The following is a 16,016-nucleotide window of genomic DNA, read 5'->3' as shown; positions in this document are numbered from 1 at the left end:
TACATTCAGATATCTCTTAAGGAATCACTCTTAAGTACATGCTTTAACATTTCCTTTAGGGAAGGGTATATTGATGGCAAGCTCTCTCTTTAATTGTCTGAAAAATCTCTGTTTTGTGCTTATTCTTGAAAGACTGGTCTGCTGAATATAAAATTAGAGTGAGATAGTTGTTCTCTTTTAATAATTTAAGGTATTCCTACACTGTCCTCTGGCTCCCATTCTTGCTATGCAAAAGGCAACTATATGCATCTTTTCCTCTGTAGGGAATCTGTCTTTCTATTGAGCTGATCGTAAGATCTTTGTAAGAAGGGGAGCAGGAGACCACACAAGGCTGTGAGCATCAGGGAGCAGGGGATCACGGGCCACCGTAGGAGGTCTGTCTGCCTCTGGGTCTGACTCTGCGGTCTGTTGTTTCCACTGGTTCTCTCACATCAGGCCTGGTTTCAACCTGAAGGTCATTTCCTTTGTTGAATTTTTTTTTACTTCTTGGAGGCACAGATTTAAGAAAACTTCCCCTGGAGAAGATGTAGCTTGGCTTCTACCAATACCCTCAGGGAAAAGGAAATCTAGAACATGTTGAAATCAGCTTCCAGTTTGAGGTTTCTTATGGACCACACAAGCAGCAAGAATTCAAATTTCAAACTCAAGCCAGAGCCATGTTGTTTTCACAAATTCTCAGGGGCAATTTTTCCCCCCCTAAAATCCAACATCATGACAGGTATATTTTCTTGCCTTATCTTTCTGTACAATAGGTTTTTACAGGTTTACTCTGTCACAAAGATGGAACTGTTTGGGTTCTAAAACTGTCCACTTTGGGTGGGCTTCAGGTTTTTGTCTCCTGTCCTCTGTCCTGAGCAGCCATCAAATACAAGTTCCTATAGGCAGATGCCTCCAGGGATGTTACAAGTATTAAATATATCCTTCAGTGAGGGGTGTGGGGTGAAAGGGAAGCCACAAGATGTGGGGGAGAAAAAAAAATGTTACATTTTTAGTTTAATCTTTAATATAATTACATTAGATTACCATTAGGAGATTACTCATATTATGCGGCACAAGAAATTAATTCTGGAAACTGGTCACATCACTGGAATAGGGAAAACTATAAGGTGCCCAAAAAAGTAAGAAGGCTTCATTCATTCATTCATTCATTCATTCATATTCACTTGACAAATATTTCTTGAGCACCTACGAGGTGTCAGATTAGACTGTTCTCTGGCTTTTGGAGACACATTAGTGTATACAAGTGAAAAAGCTCCTTGCTCACAGGGAACTGACATTCTAGTAAGCACGAGGACATTAAGCTATTTATTGTAAGAGTGAGAAAGACATGGCACTAAGAAGTCCAGAGGAAGCTCAGAAAAAAAGAAATACAAAACATGAAACTCTCCTAGTGAGTCATTTTACTTAGATCTGAACCTTCATATTCAAGATCTAATCTAATATATTAGAATGCTGGCTAAGTTGGTTAATAATATGCTCTGCCCTATAGTGGAAACTCATGTTTCTTACACCTGGATGTGGAGAATTAATAGAAGAGAAGTAATTTAAAAATAATACTGTATGGTGACAGATGGTAGATACACTTGCGGTAAACATACCGTGACTTATAAACCTGGGGAATCACTATGTTACACACCTGACACGAATGTAACATCATGTGTCAACTTTATAAATAAATAAATAAGTAAGCAAGCTAGAAAAAAACATTGGAATAGGAGAGGTGTTTTCAAGGTGACCTAACAAGACATTAAAGGCCTTTTCTTCGGCACAGGGGGTATCCTTTTAACACTTCGAATTTATTTATTTAATTTAAACACACTTCTCTCTGGACTCTCAAGCCTTATTTTGAAGTGTTTGCTACCATGCAGGAGGCATAGAAAGACAATCCTCAGACAGTCTAGCCAGGGAGAAGCTCTCCCCACCCTACTCTGAGGACATCTGCAAGTGGGCCAATTAGGCCATCTCTGCTCTAAATCTCAGAGAAAAAATATGATGCCTTTTTCACTTGGGTTCATCTCTCCCTGCTCATCTTACCATTTTAGGAGTAAGACCTCAAGTGTCAAGTTCACAGTATGGACTTGGGGAAAAGGGACAAGGAATAGAATGGGATTGTTTTTAGTCTAGGCCTTACATGAGAAAGAGGAAGGATTCTGGAAGTCCATGCACAGGCCAATCCAACTTACGAGCGCCAGGGATTTGAAGCTGAAACTTATAATGGCACCAAGAGTGATTATAGCAAAGTATCTTGCTCTGCAAGTTTCTCATACCGCTGCGATTGTGGTGAAGGGCTGGCTGGTTAAGGACTAAGCAGTATAGTTTCCAGGCCGATTCAGCCTCTTTCTACCCTGAGGTTAGATCTAATAAGGTATAACCGTATTAAACAGAGAATAGTATTAGAGATTATCATCATACCTCTTTACAAGTAAAGAAACCAAGGCTTGGAACTCCAATGATTTGCCCAAGGCCAAAGAGCCAATAAGGATGAAAACAACCTTCTGGTACAGGTTCCCTGCTCAACCATGCTGACTTATTAAAGGACCTGGCTATTTTCCCTTGGTGTTTGCAATGATTTTCATATATGGTCCTCAAAATCACCCAGCAAGATATTAGAGCAAGTATTATTAATCCATTTTAGAAAAGAAAAAAAAAATCCTATTCCACTGCCCCCTTGTCTTGATCTACTGGAGTGAGGTGGAGAGGTGAACGCACCTCTATTAATTTTCTGTTACTGCCATAAAAGATTACCACGAACATAGTGGCTTACAAAAACAATTTATTTCCCTGCAGTTCTGTAGCTCATCATACGAAAATCAAGGTGCTGGCAGGCTACATTCCTTTCTGGAAGCTCTAAGGGAAAATCCATTCCTTGCTTGTTGTCAAAATTCCGTTCCTTATACTTGTAAAACCAAGGTCTCCATTTTCTCGCCGGCCAGCAGCTAAAGGCCTTTCCCAGTTTGTAAAGGCCACTGAATTTCTTAGTTCATGACCTCCCTCCTCCCCTTCAAAGCCAGCAGCAGCTGGTCCAGTCCCTCCCACACTTGACATCTTTCCTCCTCCCTCTTGTGTCTCAGCTCTCTGAGCCAGCCCAGAAAGGTCCATTCTTAAGGACCCGTTCAATTAAACTAGACCCATCCATATAATCCCGTAAAATCCCCCATTCAATGTCCTGACCTTCGTTCACATCTTCAAAGCCTTTTTTGCCCTCACTATAGACTAAATGTTTGCGTTCCCAAAATTCTTATATTGAAATCCTAACCCCCAATACGATGGTATTAGGAGATGGTGCCTTTGAGAGGTAATTAGATCATGAGGGTGGAGCCTTCATGGGTCACACTAGTGCTCTTATAAAAGAGGCCCCGGAAAACACTCTCTCATCCCTTCTGCCATGTACAGGTATAAGGAGAAAACAGGCTTTTGCAAACTAGACTAGGGCTTTCACCAGAATCAAAAAATTCCAACCCTGATCACAGACTTCCAGCCTCCAGAACTGTGAGAAATAAATTTCTGCTGTTTATTAGCCCCCAAGTCTATGATATTCTGTCCAGTAGCCCAAACGAAGACAGCCCTGTAAGGTAACGTATTCCCAGGTTCTGAGTAGTAGGACACACACATCTTCGGGAGAAGAGGGCATTATTCCTCCACCATACTTGAGTCCGTGGTGGATTTTAAACACGAAATTTGCACAGGCTACAAAAAGAGGCTCGGTTAGGAAGAAGAAGGAAAATGTTTTATTAATGGCCTCCGCACAACACAAAATGGGAAACTTCAAATAATTAAATTACTATGACATAAAAATGATTTTAGAAAGTTTCGAAAGAAAAAACATCAACTTCCTAAAGTAATTAGAATAGAACTTTTTTATTGGGGTGCGCTTATTTTCTGGTACAGAACTGACAATAACTTTGCAAGATATGTACTATTAAGTTCCTATTGCATACCATCCAGATGCTTTATGAAACAATGATCGAAATCTATAAAACCAAACCAACGCCACAACAAGGAAGTATTTGTTTCCATAAAAACCTCAGTAATGAGGGCTGTTTTCTCTGTCTCTAGGTTTATGCTTGTAGCACTTTATCACTTCACGATAATTCTCTTTTTTAGTGATGCAAGTGTTTTCCATTAATTCAACCTGAAATGGCAAAATTTAAAAACGTTCTTTGTGATTTCAGAGTACATTTACTTATTTCCATTAGAAGATTAGTTTCTTCTTGAGTATTATTTAGTCATTTTCGTCTTATAAGTGAGAGCTGCTTTGTAGAAGATAAAATTGGTTATAATGTCTTACTATTAAGGTTTTCCCCAAATCTTAACATGAGATAGTCTCGCCATTTCCAGTGCCAACGTAGCCAATAGATACAATAACTGGGCTATTTATGTATCTACAATGTGATGAATAAATCCAAGAGCCATATCTTACCATTAAATTCTTAATCACTTATCTGCTAAAGTTTATCTGAGGAAACAGAAATGTGTATTCCATGTATTGTTTGGGTCAACCTTTTCTCAGCACACTTGGGCTCTTTCTCTAGCAATGAAATCCATTCAATATGCAGCCCTAGAAAAGGCACCCCTGATAGAAAGGCAGATACAGAGGCAACGAAGTGGTCATCTTAATGGTTAGCCACGTGATATTTTTCTATTTGCCCAGTGAATGCTATTCACATAGTCAATTCTTCATTATCCCAATGGGAATAGGTGCTTTGATATATCAATGTCTATGGTTAATAGAGATAGGTGACATGTAGATTTCTTGTAATCAAAAACCTTGAATAAAACTTAAACATCATTGATGATATACATACCCCAAAATGAATCCAAACACAAAGGCCAATGGTTTTTGGTTGTCACACCTAAGAAAGGTGGCTAGGCCCACAAAGAAAATAGATCAGATGACCCTAATGTTTAAGGACAAGAACAGAAAAGCAACTCCGAAGAAAAACAATAATAAGACCTATTATTTGCTGTTCCCTTTCTCTTTTGCATAATATAGATTAGTAGATTCGGCTGTATATATATATATTTTTAAAGATTTTATTTATTTATTTGACAGAGATAGAGACAGCCAGCGAGAGAGGGAACACAAGCAGGGGGAGTGGGAGAGGAAGAAGCAGGCTCATAGCAGAGGAGCCTGATGTGGGGCTCAATCCCATAACGCCGGGATCACGCCCTGAGCCGAAGGCAGACGCTTAACTGCTGTGCCACCCAGGCGCCCCTCGGCTGTATATATTAATATAGCAGCTGTGTAATTTGTGTGGCATGCCCATTTCAGAGATAGGGAAACTGAGGCTCAGAGTCAATTTTTAAAACTTGCTTAAAGGCAAGTAGCTAGCAAGTGTCAGAGTTGGAATTTTTAAACCTGAGTCTGGGCATAAAGTTCATGATCTTTCTAAAATATACTAAAAATTTTACCTAACAGGTATAAACACTATTATTTTTAAATTTCTAGGGGAAAAGATGCTTTTGTTTTGTGAGCTTTGAGGACACACAGAGACAATCTTGTCATGTTTCATTGTATACTGACAAAAAGATTTTTATTTCAATTAAAAAAACTACAGTTGTCAGACAACATAACAACTTACCTATGCTTTCTTATTAACATATTGCCAGTACGACATTAAAAGGAAACCCAGGCTTGGCTTGGCAAACAAAAATACTAAAAAGAAAATCAAAACATACATCACCCAAATGTGTTGAACTTCATGAAGAAAGTTCAAACTTGCCTCCAGTGGATTCAACAAAGAGATGGCAAAATCTTAAAATATTATCCAAATAAAAGCTATGTTTCTGATCAATATAATCATTAAGTTTTCCATTTGTTTCACATAAAATATAACTTTGGGAAAAATTACTTTTTTAACTGAATTGTATTCTCTAATAAATGATATTAAGATACATATCAGTTCACCATATATAAATCAATCTGCAAACCTAAAATAAAGTGGTGGTAAATAACTTTCGAGTACACATGGTTTCCACGTGTAGGAACACCACTGACAATCCTCCCAGTGATTGTTTTGAAATTACACCATCTTATGAACTAGAAAGAAAACTACTGTCGGTATTTCTCTAAATTATCAATATTAATTTTACTATTTTACCTAATGATAAAATGTCTGGGACATACATAACTAAAAGCTGTATATTACTTTAAATAGCTGTTTTTGCTAGATTTTAACGCTATTCCTTAAAGCACTCCCTCGAGATTAGCAAATCACACAGCCTTGTTTTTCTTCAAAGAGTTTAGTTCCAAAAACCAGTCATGGTACAAACATTTTCTGCAAGTTATTTTCATGAGTACAAGCTTCGCATGAAATCAGAATGTCATACACAACATACGTATTTTAGTAAGAAAGAACTCATTAAGATGATACACCTCACTTCCAGAAAAACCTGAGCCACACACCTCGCTCCCAGGAAAAACCATACAGTAGTCAAAACATCAACAGTGTCTACATGGGGAGTAAACAACAATAGGACTTTCCAAATCACAAAAATTAAATATTCAGCAACCTGTTGCAAGCTAAAGTTCTGGGAGGAAATAATCGCTTATAACATAAGAGGCTTTTGTTTTCTTGCCTAATCTTACCAATAAAATACTGTAACAATGTTGAAAAATGTGCAGTTGAAAACTTCAAATCATACCTAGACTCACAAAGTCAATTTTCAAGAGTAAAAATGCGTCATGGTACCTGGGCACAGGCCCAGAACCTAATACATGATGAACTTTTTTGTCTTTATTCTTAGTTGGCCTCTAGTTTACAGAAGGTCGTCAGCTCTAGTTAATTGTTTAAAAATCACACAATTTGATTAACCAAGAAATGTCATCTACGCTGATGAAAAAGCTCTGTGTGTTGTGTGTGTTCACGATTAATGAGGGTGGAGCTAGAACTCTGATATCCCATCTCAAAAGTAATATTTACACCTATGCTCAGCCTTATCAGCCACAAAACGATAAAAGAAAAACAAGGTTCCTCCTGTTATGTCGGTTACAAACACACCAACAGTCCGCAGAACCACACCACAGCATAAAACAGCAGGTTACGATTATTAATGTCAGCGTGATCCAGACAGCGCCAATGCATGTAGGAAAATCTTGAGATAAACCTCGGCATTTCTGTGTGACTAGGAATAATCATTTTTTTCACAGAGAAAGGACACCGTGAATTAGTAACTTACAAGTAGACAGAATTCCTTATACAAATAAAAGGCTGATAACCCTTTTCTGAAATAGCCCAGTTGAAAAAAACAACACAAAACAGTAAAGTATCAGACACAATTCTACTCTCCTTAGAACATCAACATGAACTTCTGTGAAATAGGTTTCTAAATATCCAAGGATCATTGAGAAGGCAAAGAAAATGTTTGACTTCAAAGTTTTGCATTTTTATATATTGAGTGACTTATTTTGATTTGACTCTACGTCTCTTGATTACTTTCCTTTTTCTTTAAAAGATTTTACGTATTTATTTGAGAGAACAAGAGAGAGAGAGAGAGCACAAGCAGGGGGAGCAGTAGAAGGAGAGGAAGGAGCAGACTCCCCGCTGAGCAGGGAGCCTCAGGGCTGAGCTCGATCCCAGGACCCAGGGATCATGATCTGAGCTGAAAGCAGCTGCTTAACTGACTGAGCCACCCAGGTGCCCTGATTACTTTCCTTTTCAAAAGATTTTATTTTTAAGTGATCTCTATACCCAATGTGGAGCTGGAACTCAAGACCCAGAGATCAAGAGTTGCAGGCTCCCCTGACCGAGCCAGCCAGGTGCCCCCATTACTTTCCTTTTTAATCTTTGCTTTTAGTTTTTGATCTGTTCAGGTTCTTCTGAATAGAAAGATTATTAGCATCGGATCCTCAATTCTACAAATTCCTTTCTGCAATTCCACTGTGGCTCAAATCTGTATTTCCTTTTCGCTTGGCTTCTACAAAATTATAAATAATAAGGCTTCTTCACCTCCCTCACTTCGAAAATACAAATACTGATGCAACTCAGAACAGATCTCTATATTTTTATTTGGGGTTTTTTTGTTTCAAGTTTTTATTTAAATTCCAGTTAGTTAACATATAGTGTAATATTGGTTTCAGCAGAATTCAGGGGCGCCTGGGTGGCTTAGTTGTTAAGCATCTGCCTTTGGCTCAGGGCATGATCCCGGAGTCCTGGGATCAAGCCCCACATCAGGCTCCTCCGCTAGGAGCCTGCTTCTTCCTCTCCCACTCCCCCTGCTGTGTTCCCTCTCTCGCTGGCTATCTCTCTGTCAAATTAATAAATAAAATCTTTTTTTTTTTAAGTAGAATTCAGTGATCATCACTTACATACAACACCCAGTGCTCATCTCAAGTGCTCACCTTAACCCCCATCACCCAACTAGTCCATCCCCCACTCTCCTCCCCTCCAGCAGCCCTCTGTTTGTCTCTATTGTTAATAATCCCTTATGGTCTGCCTCTCTTTCTTTTGTCCCTCCACTACGTTCATCGGTTTTGTTTCCTTCATTCCACATGTGAGCGAAATCATATTTTTATTTGTTTGTAACACAGAAAACATTGGGATGAACATCCACATTAAGTACAAGTGACAGGAGGACACTAGAACTACCAAGGGACCCTTCAAGAAATGATAAATTACAAATACCCTGACATGAGCTGACTTGTGGTCTCTCTTCAGGCACATCCTCGGCTCCCCGGGAAAATCAACCACATAGGCATCTTAACACTGACAGAGTTGTAGGATAGAGCTGCTGGAGAAAGAGAGGAGATGGAATTCTCTTTTTATAATCTCACCTCTGCATTCTTTTGAAAAGCTGAAAAATATCGAAGCTAAGCTATTTTTCTGGCTGGCACCCTACGAGCAATTATCTTGTCTTCCACCTGCCTCCTTGGAATAGGTCTTACAATAGTTAAGCAAGGGGCTCATATATCATGCCAGTCAAATCATCAGAGGAGCTCGCGTACTGTTAGAATATGGAATAGAAAAATCCAGACTTCAAATATTATTCAAAGAATTTAATTGAGAGGATTTCTCCTTCACCAAGTTAAATGTTATCTTTGACTCCATATAGAGGATGTCTGATGTTTTGTACTACTCCACGATTGTTAAGAATCACTGGAAAACATGAAGCTGTGGTCTGCCTGATGGCATCCATCAGAAATATTGATGATCGTAAGTAATCATTTAAAAATAGAAATGATGAATTCCTATGCATCGAACGTGTCAGTGTTACCAGCATCAACACCCATGCAAATAGAAGGGAGCTACTCAGACAGCATGTGCCTAAATGCCACCATTTTTCTTCATGTTTTAAAAGTTGCTTGTGTGGGGACATCACAAAGCACGTTCTCTCTGGAAATGAACAAAGCCAGCTTGAAAACCTCTATCACAAAAGAAACAGAGTGATTCTGTATCACGATTTCCGCAGAGAGGATTAGGTTATGCAATCTGTGGAAACCACCAATAAATAGCGTCTGGGCTCCGTACTGGGCTCCCACTCTCCAGGCTGACCATTGTCTTACTGCTCCATGGCAGCCTGCTAACTTTTTTAGTTTATCTCTAACCATAACAAAAATTCCCTAATGGCATAGGTGCAGGAAAGAATCAAGACAAAGATTTCTTTTATGGCTTGTGTCGTTTATTTTCTGGAAATCACTGATCTGATGCTCTTACTATGATCAAGGGGACAGGGACAGCACCTAATCCTCTATTCTGTACACACCTAGCACATTACCAAAATTAAGAACACACTACCTCCTGGGGAGATAGCAACCTTCAGAAGCTATGTGGCCTAGGAGTTCACCCAAATTGTATTTTTTTAAAGATCTTATTTATTTGACAGAGAGAGAAAGGAGAGAGAGCGCAAGCAGAGGGAGCGGGAGAAGAAGGCTCCCTGATGAGCAAGGAGCCTGATGCGGGGCTTGATCCCAGACCCCTGGGATCATTACCTAAGCCGAAGGCAGACGCCTAACTGACTGAGCCACCCAGGCAGCCCTCCCAAATTGTATTATAATAGCAAGATCAACTTTCAGGGGAATGTGAACAATAGACAAGAAATGCCTTAAACTGTATGATCACACTAGCTAACGTGTGTGGAGCAGTTCCTAAGCTCCAGGTACACGTAAAAAAGTTCCTCACTTATGTTAAATCCAAGTACTTGTTTCTTATACTTGAAAAAAAGAAAACTAATAATATATCACCATTCATGACTCAACTGTCACCCTGGGATGTTTGAATTTTGGTTCTTTCCCATAATAAGAACACCACAGTAGTGGCCAAGCACATGGCTACAGCTTCCAAGTTCAAGTCCATCGCATTCTTCCCTAACATTGTAAAGATTTGCTACCACATTTTAAAATAAAGACAATTTTATTTGTAATAAGTACCATGTTTGTCATGGCCCATGCACACCTGTGGATTTCCTTCTAGTATTTCAGGTAGACATTTACACACTTGCTTGCTAGTCTTGGGAGTAATGTTAATTTGTTCATTCATTCATTCTTTCATGAGCCATCTGAGACCAGCTGTCAGCATGCAACTAGAGGAAATTCCAAAGATAGAAGTCAGCTTCCTTTTTAAGATATTTATTGCCTGTGCCGCTTTATTTTTAGAACATTATCAGGGAATTTGAGTTTACAAGGTGTATTGAATGACGTATAATAATAGCAGTGGACTGCAGAGACTTTCTTGATCTCTGATTATTGTCTGATTAAGTGCTGGTACAATGGGCCACTTTTTTAAAGCCAACCTCAAAAGATAGAATTCTTTCCATAAGGATGAGAAAATGTGTGTGTGCGTGCATATGAGAGAAAGACAGAGATTATGCTACAAAACTCATCAAATATTGAAGAACAGGCTTTAAAAGATACCATCTAGAAGCAACAACCATAAAAGCATATAGTCCACAATCTGATCTTTCCCTGGGTTAAATTGACACCCAAAGATTTCTGGTGGCAGCTCTTTGCCTAGGGAGCTGATGTGGGGCATGTTCTTATTCTTCTCAGAAGACACCGAGATCCTTAAAATCCCTCCCACCAGAACAGCCCAGAGGATAGGGCAAGGGCTAAAACAAATGAACCCAAAACACTGCTTTCGATACCGCAAGCGCGACATCCCATTTATAGCGTTACAGAAAGCAAAACCAAGCATTGCAGATCAGTGGACAGAAGTAAACAGAAGACAGAGACTGGAATCTGAAAAAATAAATAAATAATCACTACGAATGCCTTACCTTAAACACTCCTGCCTAAAGATTTCGCTATTACTCTAGTATTTTTCCCTTCCGTGTACTAGACATCTTTCATAGTTTGTCTTCTTCCATTTAATCTTCACATCAGTCCTATGAGCTAGGTATCACTACACACGTGAGAAAGCTCACGTTGAGAAAAGGCAACTTGCACAGTATTGCAGTTAGTAAGGGACACAGCCAGGATTTGACTTTAGGTCCATTTAGCTCCAAAATCGATGTTAGCGCCTCCCTGTTTTTTATAACTTGCTGGATACTTTTCTGATTACACCATAAGTATACGGTACGTTTTCCGTGTTCTTCTCTTATGAAGTGTCAGGAGGGCTCAAGGGCGCAGGGATCTTCGTACGCTCTGGCTCTCCAGACAAGAGTGAATCCTTGCACAGAGCAGTGGCAGTGCATGGACTGTTCCTCAGGAGAGGAACCAGCCCTCCTCACGTGGGCATGCTGCTGAAGCAAGTCAGAGCTCCGTCTTGACTACATTATAGGTTTATTAAAATACGTGTGCTGAATCTGAGCCTTGGTTAGGGGGTGCAAACTCGCTTTCATTTGATTGACTTGGCCAGCAGAGCACTTTGTAGTAATATCTGTTTTCCATTAAATGTACAGCTATTGATGGATGCAGTAGTGCTTTAAATTTATGTATTGTTATCCCTTTACTTTCCAGAGTTAAAACACACACACACACACATACACACACACACACACGAGAAGAATGTTTGGCAACGCCAAGATGAGCTTTAGACTTCTGTGCCCAGGCAGAATATAGACCACCAGGCACCACAACACTCCAGCCAACAAGACGGCAGAGGCAGAGAGGCTTCCCGGCATATGTCAGTAAGCACACGTTTTTGACCTGCACAATTTCCCGTACTTAATCCTGAAACTGAAGGACTCATTCAAAAGGAAGGATTTTTTTAAACCCCTCAAATTCTAGTTTGTTTAGGGTGTCATCTGTCTTATGAGCTAATTCTTAATTCATGGCGATCAATGTGTTAATTTGGAAGCATTTTCAGTAAGACATTATATATGTCACATTTCTTTTACAGAACAAATCCATAGATATTGAGCACTCTGAAAATAAGAAATTCTATTTCTCTCTTGCTTCTGAAGCCACATCCTCCAATCATCATTTTCACAACAAAGAGCATTCAGCAAGCTTATATATGCAATATTCACATCGAGGACACCCAGAATCCTTTCTCTAGAGGATATCTAAATATTTAACAACTACAGGAATTGGTCACACATGAAAGATGGACACGTGTTGTATTTTCAGATGCCAAGCACTGCACCAAGAATACAACATTCTTGTTCACTGTTATTAAATGAAATGTTAGTAATAACAACATCATTTGAGTACTGACTGTATACCAGACACAAATACACCACTTCCATGGCATCTTATTTAACATGCAAAGCACTTAACATTCTAGATATTCTATTAAAAGAGAAATAAAGAAAAAGCAATGCCATCATAGTGAACAGGATAGCTATCCATCAAAATCAGTTTTTCTTCTGATAGCAATGAAGTTCTAGATGGGATATGAACCCCAAGCTACAGATGATCAAACCCCAGGTTCCCTTGCTCTTAAATGTAGCCACATATCCAAGCTCTTGCCAATGAAGTATGAGTAGAAGCGGTGTGTGCAAATTCCAGCTCATTTGCTTGAGTAGAAATCAGTGGACCGAGTTAGACAGTCTCCCCCTTCTCATAGCTATCATGGCCATTTCAGCTGTGTTCCCAGTTGACTGTAAGGAGCAGAGCTGCCAGCCAGATGAAAACGTTGAACTTAGCCACTATTATTTGACCATTACGTTGACGTCTATTTGTTGCAACAGGTTACCTACTCTAATTAATAAATTGGACACACATGTATGTTTGTAAGTATACACATTCACACACATACATACGTATGTGTGTGTTCGTCAATAACCAACAGGAGCTTTTGTCTTTACTTCTGCAGGATTATTAATCCATTAAGTTCTTCCAGAGCAAGTACAGACCAAACATCAAGAACACCTGCATGAGCTATAAATGAAACTATTGCTTTCTGATTATTATACTAATGATAACTAACATTTTAATTGTATGGCTGTGAACTTAAATTTTACGGTTTACAGGGGTGCCTGGGTGGCACAGCGGTTAAGCGTCTGCCTTCGGCTCAGGGCGTGATCCCGGCGTTATGGGATCGAGCCCCACATCAGGCTCTTCTGCTATGAGCCTGCTTCTTCCTCTCCCACTCCCCCTGCTTGTGTTCCCTCTCTCGCTGGCTGTCTATCTCTGTCAAATAAATAAATAAAATCTTTTAAAAAATTGTATGGTTTACAAAACATTTCCAAAAACATTCTCACGTGACCCTCATTATAGTCCTTTTATTTTGCAATTGCCAAACTAAAATTCAGAGTGGTTAAGTGATGACAAACAGTACCAACTATAAACTGGCATAGGACGTATTAAACTGGAAATCTATGCTTCAAGACTACATTGTACCACCTCTTTGTAACGATACCGCTAATGTTTGACTTGGTAAATTCAGCTAATTTGAGCTGTCTACTTCAAAAGGAAAATGAATTTTGCCTGTTGCTGTTACATTAAAAATTAGCTAAGATCAGACTTTCCTACTTCTATATATTTGAGCATGTCTGGTATAACCTGTATTATTCTGAAAATTCGAATAAATCTACGTGGAGGAATGGGAAAAGAAAAATGAAAAATTCTAAAGTTTAAAGTCTCTTAGGAGAAAGCCTCCAAATTATCTTTAGGTTTTGTTAGCAGGATAACTCAGTGAGATTTAAGGCATTGGAAATAGAAATTGATTTTTTTTAAATAAATTAATATTTCCAGTGCAAAATCTGTATCACTTTTTCAAAAATCACTTTTCTGTCCTGGATTTCAGCCAAGTCTTATTACTGACATGACAGTTGTGATGGTTTTCTTTTTCTGCTTCCTAACCTTTCCTTAGTGCTTTCCAGGTAACCTCCTCAGTAAAATCTAATATTCTCCCCATGACCCTTCCAGTTCTTCTTTTGCTAGGGTTAGACACCACATGTACGTCTGTGGATATCAGCCAGGAACCTTCCCAATCCTTCACCCAATTTTGTATCCTATTTAAAGAATATTTCTCCTACCCCCTAAAAGAAGGTAATCAAACAAGAACTTCCACCCTTTTTTTTCTAGAGAATTAACCAGCAGTTCTGTTCTACAACACACAAGGCAGAAGGGATAGAGATATAATTTATTTTTTATCTCCATAAGTATCCCCATGGGTTAGTATTCATATAAGACCATTTTTCTGAAGGCCTTCAGGATGTAAATAGCTGTTCAGGGCAGACTCAAAGTCAGGGGGCAGGGGACAATGACAAGAAGCCTGTATAGAGGAGAAAAGAACTCAGAAGTGGAATTCTGATAGAAATAAAGCCTCAGTGAATTTTAGATTCCTCCAGTACATAGATTAGGTGATTAACTGTCTGAGATATTTAATATAAATGAAAATAATGCATATTCTTCAAATCCTAGATAATTATTTATGGATCCATCAGCCATAAAAGGAATTATTCAACACTGGATAAATTATTAAATTCATTAATTACCAACCTAGAAAAATTATTGCTGACTGATTTGATTAGGTCTCTCCCTAAAACCAACAGTTTAAAGATACTTCTTTCAATTAATTTGACACTAGTGATTTCAGATGCTACAAAATATATGAACATGGTTTAATGAGATGCTTTTATTCTCTGTTCTGTTTTCATTAATTGACAAAGAAGTATTCACTGATTGTCTGGCTCCAAGTCATTGGATAAGCTATCTTTTATATAAGAGTAAATTAAAAATTAAAGTTCCTTCTTAAATTAGCAAGTAATGATTATTTAATTACAAAAGAGGAAATGTTTGGTAACTTCTTTCTGGATTGTTAAAAGGAAAGTAATATTGTTGGTAAAGAAATGAGGATGAGCATTGAGTGTGGCTGATTTCCGAGAAGAAATTTGTTTTAGTGACTGGATCATTAAATCCCTCTAAAGCTACGCAACAGGTATTACAAAGCATGGGAGAAATTTTATAAAGATTAAAACCCCATTTCTCCCTTCGCTGCTAGAATATCACTTGGTTCCAATTCTCTTTCAAACTCCGACAACTTATCAGTATTATCCAGTATTGCCTGTCTGTCCCCAGAGCTTTTTCTTATACCATAAACTCCCCCAAGGTGATCTCATCCACATTCATGAATTCGACTGGAACCAATATGCTGATTGTCAAAATCTATGTCTTCAATACCAAGGTCATTCTAACTTCCCAGTCCGTATTTTAAAACATCTCCTTCTATATCAGAAACCTCAAAATCAACATGCCCTAGACTTACTATCTCTACTCCTTACCCCACAGGCAAATAGTCTGTTAGCTCTCCTGCATCTCCTCTCTCCATGAATGGTTTCAGTCTTCTCCTTCAGTGGCTGGTCAGTGTTCCTCTGGGTATATCCCTGAGTACCTAGAGCCTTCATATTGCCAGAGCAATACCATGCTCCACAAGGAAGAGAGGAAAACACAAATATCTTCCACTCTAGTTCATTTTGGCCCTTGGAGATCCATGCAGCCCAGCTCATGCGCATATTTCACAATTTTTTCTTGAAAGCAATTCAAGTTCCAACTATAACTCTCTCTGTGTAGGGTCATATGGAGCCCATGAAGTCAGACTATTCCCAATGCCCTTTCATCTGCAGATGCCCCTGTCTCCAACCACAGTTCTCTAGGAACTATACACCAACATCTGTTTGGGAAGCTCCTTTCC

The 16,016-nt window shown here is 38.9% G+C and overlaps 1 protein-coding gene across 2 annotated transcripts in view; it reads right to left on the bottom strand.

The window, feature by feature from the left end:
* The window catches only part of TAFA2 (TAFA chemokine like family member 2), a 355,777-nt gene that overhangs the window by 313,115 nt on the left and 26,646 nt on the right, over positions 1 to 16,016 (bottom strand). Inside the window, exon 1 of one of the 2 annotated variants that reach the window (XM_057316454.1) lies at positions 11,212 to 11,766. The exons of the other annotated variant lie outside the window; for it this stretch is intronic. The gene's annotated coding sequence lies outside the window, so the exon portion shown is untranslated. Of the gene's footprint in view, positions 1 to 11,211; positions 11,767 to 16,016 lie in introns of those variants that run through there. 2 annotated transcript variants of the gene reach the window in all.

This window comes from Ursus arctos, unplaced genomic scaffold (genome assembly GCF_023065955.2).
Source record: "Ursus arctos isolate Adak ecotype North America unplaced genomic scaffold, UrsArc2.0 scaffold_21, whole genome shotgun sequence".
In the NCBI taxonomy this organism is placed as follows: Eukaryota; Metazoa; Chordata; class Mammalia; order Carnivora; family Ursidae; genus Ursus; species Ursus arctos.
Note: the sequence above shows the minus strand (reverse complement) of the source record. Positions and strands in the feature narration are given on the sequence as shown.